General features: G+C 44.0%; 1 protein-coding gene and 1 pseudogene across 1 annotated transcript in view; both read left to right on the top strand.

Annotated features, from left to right (window-relative positions):
• LOC124616576 (sodium/hydrogen exchanger 9B2-like) overlaps positions 1-12,127 on the top strand; it is a 275,126-nt gene that overhangs the window by 155,700 nt on the left and 107,299 nt on the right. The gene's annotated exons all lie outside the window — the stretch shown is intronic.
• LOC124616938 lies at positions 2,746-2,863 on the top strand (annotated as a pseudogene).

The following is a 12,127-nucleotide window of genomic DNA, read 5'->3' as shown; positions in this document are numbered from 1 at the left end:
ATCTTGCTTGTGAGATGAAAGCAGAGCTCTTCATTTGCAGCATAGTCGACAGGACAGATTGTGGATCTGTGGTACAGAGCCGCGTGGAGGGTGTGAATCAGAGGCTCAGCTGATTCCGGGACAGTGTAGACTGCAGATTCCTTGACTTGCGCCTTAGGGTGCTTGCCTTTCGGATTCGATGAATAGGTCAGGAATCCACTACACACAGGAGGTGGCTACACGGGTAGCAAGGGCTGTGTGGCGTGGAATGAACAGTTTTTTAGGTTCGAGGGTCTCGGGAAAACACAAAAAGGGCTTCAGTCTCAAAGGGTGCAGGCCGAAGACAGGAAGAACATAGGTACAGGAACTATCGGTATAACAGTTGCAAATTGTCGTAGCTGTGTTGGGAAAGTACCAGAGCTCCAAGCAGTGATAGAAAGCACTCATGCTTAAATCGTTATAGGCACTGAAAGCTGGCTAATGCCGGATATAAGCTCAGCCGAAATTTTTGCGAAGAACCTAACGGTTTTCAGAAAGTATAAGCTGAACACAGTTGGTGATGGCGTGTTTGTTGCTGTTAGAAGTAGTTTATCTTGTCGAGAAATTGAAGCAGATACTTCCTGTGAGTTAATATGGGCAGAGTTCCTTGTTGGTAACTGGAATAAAATTGTAATTGGATCCTTTTACCGACCTCCCAGCTCAGATGATACAATTGCTGAGAGGTTCAAAGAAACCTTGAGTATAATTTCAAATACGTGCTCGACTCATATATTTATAGTTAGTGGTCACTGTAATTTACCCTAGATATGTTGGCAAAAATGCATGTTTAAATCCAGAGGTACCCATAAAACAGCATTCGAAATTCTGCTAAACGCATTCTCCGAAAATTATTTCGAGCTGTTAGCTCATGAGCCCACGGGAATAGTAAACGGTTGTGGAAACGTACTTGACATCTTAGCAACAAATAATCCTGAGCTAATAACGAGCACCAAAACGGATACAGGGATTAGTCAACAGGATTGTCGTGGCGAGACTGGAATTGCAGCCCTCAAATCGTCCAAAAATAAACGAAAAATTTACCTATTCAAAAAAGCAGGTAAAAATTCACTTGACGCCTTGTTAAGAGACAATCCCCACTCCTTCCAAGTTAACAATGTAAACGTAGTCCTGATGTGGCTTGAATCAAAAGAAATACTATCGACATCAATGCAGAGGTTTATACCAAATACATTAACAAACGACGGAGCTGATCAGCCTTGGTACACAAAACGTGCCACAACACTGTTGCAGAAACAACGAAAAATTTAAACCATCATAAATTCTCCAAGATTGGCGATCTTTTACAGAAGCTCGAAATTTAGAGCGGACTTCAATGCGAGACGCTTATAATAGTTTCCACGACGAAAATATATTTCGATACCTTGCAGAAATTCGAAAGAGATTCTGATCGTATGTAAAGTATGCTAGCAACAAGATACAGCGAATCCCTACTCTGCACGATATGTATGGAAATACCATCGACGACAGTACTGCGAACGTAGAGATACTGAAAACAGCCTTTCGAAATTCCTTCACCAAAGAAGAAGAAAAAAATATTCCAGGTTTCGAATCAAGAACAGCTACCAACATGAGTAACTTAGAAGTAAATATCCTCGGAGCAATGAAGCAATTTAAACCACTTAATAAAAGCAAGCCTTGCGGTGCAAGACCATTTAGGTTAGTTTCAGAGTATGCTGATGCAATAGATTCATATTAAAGGTCATATTAACAAGCAATTTCAAACTGATTCCGTATTTCTAGATTTCCAAAAGGATTCTGACAATACCACACAAGCGGCTTGTAGTGAAATTGCGTGCTTATGGAATATCGTCTCAGCTATGTGACTGTATTCGTGATTTCGTGTCAGAGAGGTCACAGTTCGTAGCAATTGACGGAAAGTCATCGAGTAAAACAGAAGTGATTTCTGGCGTTCCCCAAGGTAATGTTATAGGCGCTCTGGTGTTCCCTATCCATATACACGATTTAGGAGACAATCTGAGTATACGTCTTAGGTTGTTTGAAGATGATGCTGTCGTTTATTGTTTAATAAACTCGTCGGAAGACCGAAAGAAGTTTTAAACGGTTTAGAAAAGATATGTGAATAGTGCGAAAATTGGAAATTGACACTAAATAATGACAAGTGTGACGTCATCCACATGAGAGCTAAAAGGATTCCGTTAAACTTCGGTTACACGATAAATTGGTCAAATCAAAAGGTCGTAAATTAACTAAATACCTAGGAATTACAATTGCGAACAATTTAAATTAAAAAGAACACACAGAAGGCAAACCAAAGACTGCGTTTTAATGGCAGAACAGTTAGAAAATGTAACAGATCTACTAAGGAGACTGCCTACACTACGCTTGTCCATCCTCTTTTAGAATACTGCTGCGCGATGCGGGATCCTTACCAGATAGGATTAACGGAGTACATCGAGAAAGTTCAAAGAAGAGCAGCATGTTTTGTGTTGTCGCGAAATAAGGGAGAGAGTGTCACAGACATGATACAGAATTTGGGATGGACATCATTAAAACAAAGGCGGTTTTCGTTGCGGCGGAATCTTCTGACGGAATTTCAGTCACCTACTTTTTCCTCCGAATGCGAAAACATTTTGTTGACACCGACCTACACGAAGAGAAGTGATCATCACAATAAAATAAGGAAAATCAGAGCTCGTACGGAAAGATATAGGTGTTCGTTTTTCCGCGCGTTGTGCGAGACTGGAAGCCAACGGTTTTGCCGCAGTGGTAACACCGGTTCCCATCAGATCACCGAAGTTAAGCGCTGTCGGGCTGGGCTAGCACTTGGATGGGTGACCATCCGGTCTGCCGGGCGCTGTTGGCACGCGGGGTGCACTCAGCCCTTGTGAGGCAAACTGAGGAGATACTTGGTTGAGAAGTAGCGGCTCCGGTCTCGGAAACTGACTTGCGGCTGGGAGAGCGCTGTGCTGTCCACATGCTCTTCCATATCCGCATCCAGTGACGCCTGTGGGCTGAGGATGACAAGGCGGCCGGTCGGTACCGTTGGGCCTTCATGGCCTGTTTGGGAGGAGTTTAGTTTTAGTTTAGCTCGAGACTGGAATAATAGAGAATGACTTTAAAGGCGGTTCGATGAACCCTCTGCCAGGTAGTAAGTGTGATTTGCAGAGTGTCCATGTACATGTAGATGTAGATATAGGTGTCGTATCAACGTTCGATACCACGCTTGTTAGGTGTTGCTGATATCGACCGCGGTCCATAACAGATATCGCTGGACCCCCGAGTCGCGGCTTGTGACAAGTATCTAGCGAGCTCTCGTCCACTCTTGCTCGGGACGTCAACTAGGAATGTAGCGTAGCCTTCAGCTGATGGGAAGGAACCTCTAACAAAGCGCTTAGTCAAGTATGGCAGAAGTAATGCCTCTCTAGATATGTTTGTAATTATATGTATGCAGCATGTGAAGAAGCCTGTAACACAAGTTAAGTAGTATATGACATTATTTTTTTTACCAACGACGACTAATTATTTAAGTCGTTGCAGATACAGACTATGCAGCCAGCTCCTCACCGACTTCACCACCAAAACTGCAATATACGAGGGTCACTCCAAAAGAAATGCTCAACATTTTTTTTAAAAAACCATCTTTTATTCTGCATGTTTGGAAGTTTTACAGTGTGTAGATACATCCCTTAGGAACAATATCTTCGTTTCTCCACATAATTTCCATCCCTCTCAACTGCCTTACGCCATCTTGGAATCAGCGTCTGTATACCCACACGGTAAAATTCTGTTTGGCAGCGTGCACAAGGGAGTCATCATCTTCAAAACCTTGTTCCACGAAGAGAGTCTGTCAGTTTCCCGAAGAGATGATGGTCACGTGGAGCTAGGACTGTAAGACGAGTGTTTCAGCGTTGTTCATCCGAGTTTTGTGATCGCTTCCATGGTTTTTTGACTGACATGTGTCCGTGCATTGTCGTGCAACAGTAAAACATCCTGCTTTTGCGGATGTGGTCGAACACGACTCGGTCGAGCTTGAAGTTTCTTCAGTGTCGTCACATACGCATCGGAATTTATGGTGGTTCCACTTGGCACGATGTCCACAAGCAAGAGTCCTTCGGAATCGAAAAACACCATAGCCATAACTTTTCCAGCAGAGGGTGGGGTTTCGAATTTTTTTTTTCTTGGGTGAATTTGCATGTTGCCACTCCATTGATTGCCTCTTCGTCTGTAGTGAAAAATGAAGGAGCCATGTTCCATCACCAGTCACTGTTCTTCCAAGAAATTCATCTCCACCATTCTCGTGGTGTCCCAAAAGTTCGCTGCATACCGTTTTTCTTGTTTCTTTGTGAAACCACTGTCAACATCCTGGGAACCCACCTGGCACAAACCTTGTGTAACACCAACACTTTCAGTATTCTGCAAACACTTCCTTCCCCTATCCCAACGTAGCGTGACAATTCGTTCACTGTGATGCGTGTGTCAGCAGTCACCAATTCGTTAACTCTCTGCACATTGTCTGGAGTGTGTGCAGTACGAGGCCTGCCGCTGCGAGGACAATCCTCAATATTGCCGTGCCCGCTTTCATCACGTAACCTGCTTGCCCACCGACTAACTGTACTGTGATCGACAGCGGCATCTACATACACCTTTTTCAACCTCTTGTGGATGTTTCCCACTGTCTCGTTTTCACAGCACAGGAATTCTATGACAGCACGTTGCTTCTGATGAACGTCAAGTGTAGCAGCCATCTTGAAGACATGCTGTGACGGCGCCACTCACGGGAACAGGTTGAACTAAGTTTGAAAGCAAGCGGGAAGGATGTACGAGAGCGGTTCAGAAAGTAACCTCCGATTGGTCACAGTGCGGGTTGTGGGGGGAGTAGCGACGCCATCTGTGCGTTCACGCACTCAACAGGTCAGTCGGCATCAAGCCGTGGTCGAGTGAACGTCGTACCTGCGCTAGTTTAGTTTTTGTGGCAGTTTGAAATGTGTGCTGCAATAGAAAACCCCGCCAAATGTGAAGTGCGTGCTGTCATAAGGTTTTTTACAGCCAAAGGATATTCTGCAGGAGCTATTCATCGTGAACTTTGTGCCGTGTACGGACCAAGAGTTATGAGTGAAGGAGTTGTCCGTGAATGGGTACGTTTATTTAAAAGTGGACGAGAAAACGTTCATGATGAAGAGAGGAGTGGTAGACCATCATTGGTGACTGACGAACTCGTTCAGACAGTTGATGCAAAAGTTCGTGAAAATCGACGTTTCTCAATGTCGGAGTTGTCTACTGGTTTTCCACAGATTTCTAAGACTCTCTTGTACGAGATAGTGACAGCAAGATTGGGTTACCATAAGTTCTGTGCACGATGGGTGCCCAAAATTCTTACCGACCACCACAAAACTCAAAGAATGGCCTCTGCACTAGACTTTCTGTCACGTTATGAGGACGAAGGAGAACCATTGTTAAACAGAATCGTGACCGGTGACGAAACCTGGATTAAGTACGTGAACCCTGAGACAAAAGAACAATCAAACATGTGGGTACATTCAAATTCGCCTACCAAACCAAGAAAAGCCTCGCAAGATTTTTCTGCCAGAAAACTGATGGCAACGGTGTTTTGGGATGCCAAAGGGGTGTTGTTGGTTGAATTCATGGAACGTCGTACGACCATTAATCAAGACGTGTACTGTGAAACAATAAAAAAGTTACGACGGGCTATACAGAACAAACGCCGTGGTATGCTGACTTCCGGTATCGTTTTTTTGCACGATAACGCCCGTCCTCACTCTGCTCGCAGAACAACAGCCCTTCTTGAGTCCTTCAAGTGGGACGTTATCAACCATCCACCTTACAGCCCAGACCTGGCGCCAAGTGATTATCACCTCTTCATGCATTTGAAGAAATGGCTCGGGTCACAGCGGTTTGATGACGACGAAGAGCTCAAAGATGCGGTCACAGGTTGGCTCCAGGCACAAGCGGGTGATTTTTATGCAGAAGGAATTTCAAAGCTTGTGAAGAGATACGATAAGTGCCTCAATCGCTATGGAGACTATGTAGAAAAATAGTGCAAAGATGTAGTTGTAAGATGTATATATTAAAATATTTTTATTTAACTTGGTGTATTTTTTTAAATCAACCGGAGGTTACTTTCTGAACGGCCCTCGTATATACACACTGTAAAACTGTCACACATGCAGAATGAAAACTGTATTTTTACAAAAATAGTGTGCATTTCTTTTGGAGTGACCCTTGTATGTTTCTATTTAGCATTAGCCACCTGTCATCATAAAAACTGACGACGAAAAACATAACAAAAGGAACTAGCGTCGGCCGAAGCTCCTGAGACAAAAGACAATATGCAAGCCTCTTCATGGGAGGGCACGACACGGTAAGCAGACCGTTCTGAGGGCTCCCACCGCAGCGCCCCCCCCCCCCCTTTGCCGCCCAGGAGTGCAGGACAGGCGGCGCGTGACCCCTGCGACCTGCGGCCGGCCTCTGGTCACGCGCGGGTCGTTACTCACGGCCCAGCCTGCTGCCTGGCGCCCTCTCGCCGTAATATTGGCAGCACCACCTGCCACGGCACTGACACACCTACCGCAGGGAGGCGGCCGCTGCGGGAACACCATTACTTTCTCCAACAGCGTACGCGTGACAGGAAAACAGAAGCGCCTACGACGATTTTGACAACGCGTCTCTGCTCGAAATATGGAAATGGAGGCATTTGTACATACCGTTCTAGAAGACAGACCGGGAAATGAACGCCCTTATACACTGACAGAATAAAATGACAAGACCAAGAGGGAGTTTTGCGATACAAACGAAAGTTGGTAAGGCGTATTTCTGCATCCGATAGATAATATTTATTCAGACACTCATAAATTAAGGAGAATGCTGGAGAAAATAGGATCAAGATCTTCATTAGAAGAGGCAAGGCTACTAATAGAAGAGGCCATACCTGTGCAGTTTGAAACAACTTTAATTCCACCAACCTCTCCCTCTGAAATCAGTGAAATAATAAACTCACTGAAAAGTAAAAGGTCTTACGGAATTGATGGCATTTCCAGCAAGGTACTTAAAGCTTGTTCCCCACAGATAAGTAGGATTCTCAGCCACGTATGTAATAGCTCTTTGCAGCAGGGTGTTTTCCCCGATAGACTGAAATATGCCATTGTAAAACCATAGCATAAAAAGGGGGATACGTCGGATGTCAACAACTACCGCCCAATCTCTCTTCTGACAGCTCTATCAAAAATTTTTGAGAAAGTAATGTATTCAAGAGTAGCCTCCCATATTTGTAAATATAAAGTACTAACAAAATGTCAGTTTGGTTTTCAGAAAGGTTTTTCAACAGAAAATGCTATATACGCTTTCACTGATCAAATATTAAATGCTCTGAATAACCGGACATCACCCATTGGTATTTTTTGTGATCTATCAAAGGCCTTTGATTGTGTAAATCATGGAATCCTTTTAGATAAGCCAAGGGGGGCAATGCACAAATGGTTTAATTCATACTTAACTAGAAGAATGCAGAAAGTTGAAATAAGTGGTTCATGTAATGTTAAAACATCAGCTGATTCCTCAAACTGGGGGGTTATCAAGTACGGGGTCCCACAGGGTTCGGTCTTAGGTCCTTTTCTGTTCTTGATATACATTAATGACTTACCATTCCACATTGATGAAGATGCAATGTTAGTTCTTTTTGCTGATGGTACAAGTATAGTAATAACATCCAAAAACCAAGAACTAAGTGATGTAATTGTAAATGATGTTTTTCGCAAAATTATTCTGTGGTTCTCAGCAAACGGACTCTCTTTAAATTTTGATAAAACGCAGTATATACAGTCCTGTACAGTAAATGGCACAACTCCAGTAATAAATATAGACTTTGAACAGAAGTCTGTAGCTAAGGTAGAATTTTCAAAATTTTTAGGTGTGTCCATTGATGAGAGGTTAAACTGCAAGCAACACATTGATGGTCTACTGAAACGTCTGATTTCAGCTACGTATGCTATTAGGGTTATTGCAAATTTTGGTGATAAGAATCTCAGTAAATTAGCTTACTATGCCTACTTTCATTCACTGTTTTCGTATGGCATCATATTCTGGGGTAATTCATCGTTGAGTAGAAAAGTATTCATTGCTGAAAAACGTGTAATCAGAATAATTGCTGAAGCCCACCCACGGTCATCCTGCAGACATCTATCTAAGGATCTAGGGATCCTCACAGTAACCTCACAGTATATGTATTCACTTATGAAATTTGATGTTAATAATCCAGCCAAGTTCAAAAGTAATGGCAGTGTGCATAGCTATAACACCAGGAGAAAGGATCATCTTCACTATGCAGGGTTAAATCTGACTTTGGCACAGAAAGGGGTAAATTATGCTGCCACAAAAGTCTTTGGTCACCTACCAAACAGCATCAAAAGCCTGACAGATAGCCAACTAACATTTAAAAATAAATTAAAAGAATTTCTAGATGACAACTCCTTCTACTCATTGGCTGAATTTTTAGATGTAAATTAAGGGGGGGCAAAAAAAAAAAAACTGAAACATTAGTGTCACGCAACATTTTGTGTAATGTAATATCTTGTACAGACATCTTTTATTAACCTGACACGTTCCACATCATTACGAAGTGTCGTATTCATGATCTATGGAACAAGTATTAATCTAATCTAATCTACATGATGAAACAACGCTCTTGTGGACGGTTTGCGGGTTTAAATCACCTCGGGGTATGACCATGGTGTGCATTTGACCTGCGGATGTCGCACGGTGGCGCTGGCAGCAGTCCACATACGCAGAGGTATGTTGGTGCATGTCAGAGTACGGCGCAGCGAGTAAGTGTGCAGACGTTTTCTGACATGCTAATGATGACTGTGTGTTGAAAATGGCCCAAAGAAAAAATATTGATGACGTTGTGAGGGGTAGAATACTAGGGCGACTGGAGGCTGGTCAAACACAGCAGGTCGTCTGCCACAAAGTGTGATCTCATGATTATGGCGACGATTCCAGCAGACAGGAAACGTATCCAGGTGCTACAGTACGGTACGTTCAGAATGTACAACACCACAAGAAGACCGATATCTCACCATCAGTGCCCGCAGACAGCCACGGAGTACTGCAGGTAGCCCCGCTCGGGACCTTACTGCAGCCACTGGAACAGTTGTCTCCAGACACACAGTCTACAGACGACTGAAGAGACATGGTTTATTCGACCGGAGACCTGCAAGGTACATTCCACTGACCCCTGGTCACAGGAGAGACCGTAAAGCCTGGTGTCAAGAACACAGGACATAGTCATTGGAACAGTGGTCCCAGCTTATGTTCATGGACGAATCCAGGTATAGTCCGAACAGCGATTCTCGCCGGGTTTTCATCTGGCGTGCACCAGGAACAAGATACCAATTCCTTAATGTCCTTGAAAGGGACCTGTATGGAGGTCGTGGTTTGATGGTGTGGGGTGGGATTATGATTGGTGCACGTGCACCCCTGCATGTCTTTGACAGAGGAACTGTAACACGTCAGGTGTATCGGGACGTCATTTTGCATCAGAATGTCCGCCTTTTCAGGGGTGCAGTGGGTCCCACCTTCCTCCTGATGTATGATAACGCACGGCCCCACCGAGCTGCCATCGTGGGGGAGTACCTTGAAACAGAAGATATCAGGCGAATGGAGTGGCCTGCCTGTTCTCCAGACCTAAACCCCATCGAGCACGTCTGCGATGCTCTCGGTCGACGTATCGCTGCACGTCTTCAAACCCCTACGACACTTCAGGAGCTCCGACAGGCACTGGTGCAAGAATGGGAGGCTGTACCCCAGCAGCTGCTCGACTACTTGATCTAGAGTATGCCAACCCGTTGTGCGGACTGTGTATGTGTGAATGGAGATCATATCCCATGTTGATGTCGGGGTACTTGCGCAGGAAACAGTGGCGTTTTGTAGCATATGTGTTTCGGGACGGTTTTCTCAACTTATCACCATACGGTGTGTGGCACCAAAATCTGCAATTTCCTTAATTTATGAGCACGAGTCTATTGCACACCAGTCGCATAAGAGTTTAAATACACGTTGTAACGATTGTGAGTGTTAGGTTACCTTGCAGATTGGACGTGCTGAGTTCATGTTAGTCAAGAATACCTTTAAGGTGAAAAAGGCGCCATTATCAATCCCTCGCTGAATTTGAGCGAAGCTTGGTCTCCCTAGGTGCCAGTGGTGGGCGTGTGTTGGTTAGAAGGTGGTCATTTGGCAGCTTACACCCAGCCTGTCTGCGTCCAGGTCGCCCGAATACTGCTGTTGTAACCCAACGTGCTCTGCATAGTGTTGATACGTTCCTTCGGCCTGCTCGATCACCATACCTGTCTCTAATCGAGCACATGAGGGACATCATCGAACGACAAGTTCAGCGTCATTCACAAACAGCATTAACTGTATTGACCGACCAAGTGGAGCAGACATGGAACTTTGGCCCACAAGATGACAAACGGTACCCATACGACATAATGCATTCAGTATTCTGCGGTCACATCGTTTATCAGTGCACCAACACATCATATTTTCTATGTCTTAGCTCGCGCTTACATTGACCTGTGATCTTGTAATGTTAATCATTTAAGTATGGTGAAACGGTCCTGTAGTCCCCTTTCATTACCATTTTATTTGCTTTCCAATGATACAGAACTCTCTGGCATGCGTGAGTGACTAAATGTGGGTGTGTTTCATTTTGCCATACTGTGTTTTGGGCTGCTGTAGAGAATTAGCGGTAGTCGTACAGAATGGCCAACCCTTGTAGTTTTCAGGTAGGTAAAGAGGTTTGCTCCCCTTGTGTGAAAGTTGCCGGTGATAGGTTGGTGGTGTAAGCCACATCTCTTGGTTTTCCTGGCCACGGGGTCGCTCGGGAGACGTTGGGGCCTGTGAGACAGCCAGTCTGCTTCCAGCTCGCCGAGGGTCTGCAGCCGAAGTCTCTTCGAAGAGGGGTGAGTTGTCTCAACCGCGTGGCGCGTTGTTTCATAGCAAGAGGGGAGATGTTAGCTTTTGGCCTCGCGTTTCCTCTTATAAAGATTGTTTTGCTGGGTTGCAGCAAGGAATACAAGGCTTTTGTAGACTTTCAGTTTGATTCCTAATGCAGACTTTGATCCGTAATAAGAACGTAGCACAAAGGTGTTGTATATGTTGAAACGCCCTCGGTTCAGTGTGAATGTTTGTGTGCCTGCAAGTGCGTGTGTGTGCATTCTAGTCTTTTCCGAATCTTGGTAATTTTAGCTTCTTTGTGAATTTTCTCTGTCTCATTACCATATGTCTGGTGGAAACCATCAACACGGGTTAACATTAGAGTTTGTTGGCCCTCTGCCATTATCATTTGTCTATTGAAATGTGTCCTCTGTAAAATGTTAATTGTTCGCGACTGCATGGTTTGATGTTGGTAAAATTTGGCTACGGTACATAGAAGTTGTGTCTCCGCGAACCACGTGAGCACACGAGTTTGTTGTGAAACGTGTAGCGTTTCACAAGCAACTGTACTTACTTACCAAGCAACAGCAGTTCTATAGATGCATTACATCAATGTTTTAAGGAATAAATAATTTTGCCTCCAATCTTATCCAGTGTACCGATGTCACGTCTCCGTTACCTATGCCATTTACCTTGTAGTTTTCCTTGTTAGTCCTTCCATAACGTTTCCATACGCACAGGTCGAATAATTAGTGTCCCTTTTTTATTTAAAACAAATGCTTTGGAATAGATCTTGTTTTCAGGAATGTTGCTGCAAGCTGCGCTTATGCACAGTGTTCACTTTACTTTATTCAATATCTCATTCACGTGAACAATGCCTAGATCATATTAATAATTACATCCTATTCTTTATCAGTGACTGTACAATGAATGTTCTTTTGTGAGTTTTTCTTATGAATAAATTAAGTAATTTTCCGACTGAGCGCAACCTCTTATTTGTCGTGTGGCTTGAGTTGGGGGCGATCCAATCTTTTAGACATCAGGATACATTCAAAGTGCGCTTCACGCTTCTTACTCATAGCTTACATTTACACTTACGGTGTTACCTACACAAATGCATTCCCAGAATTTCATTACTCTACGTTAATTATTTTGTAGCACTGCGATTTTTTTCCGTCAG

This window comes from Schistocerca americana, chromosome 5 (genome assembly GCF_021461395.2).
Source record: "Schistocerca americana isolate TAMUIC-IGC-003095 chromosome 5, iqSchAmer2.1, whole genome shotgun sequence".
Classification (NCBI taxonomy): domain Eukaryota; kingdom Metazoa; phylum Arthropoda; class Insecta; order Orthoptera; family Acrididae; genus Schistocerca; species Schistocerca americana.
Note: the sequence above shows the minus strand (reverse complement) of the source record. Positions and strands in the feature narration are given on the sequence as shown.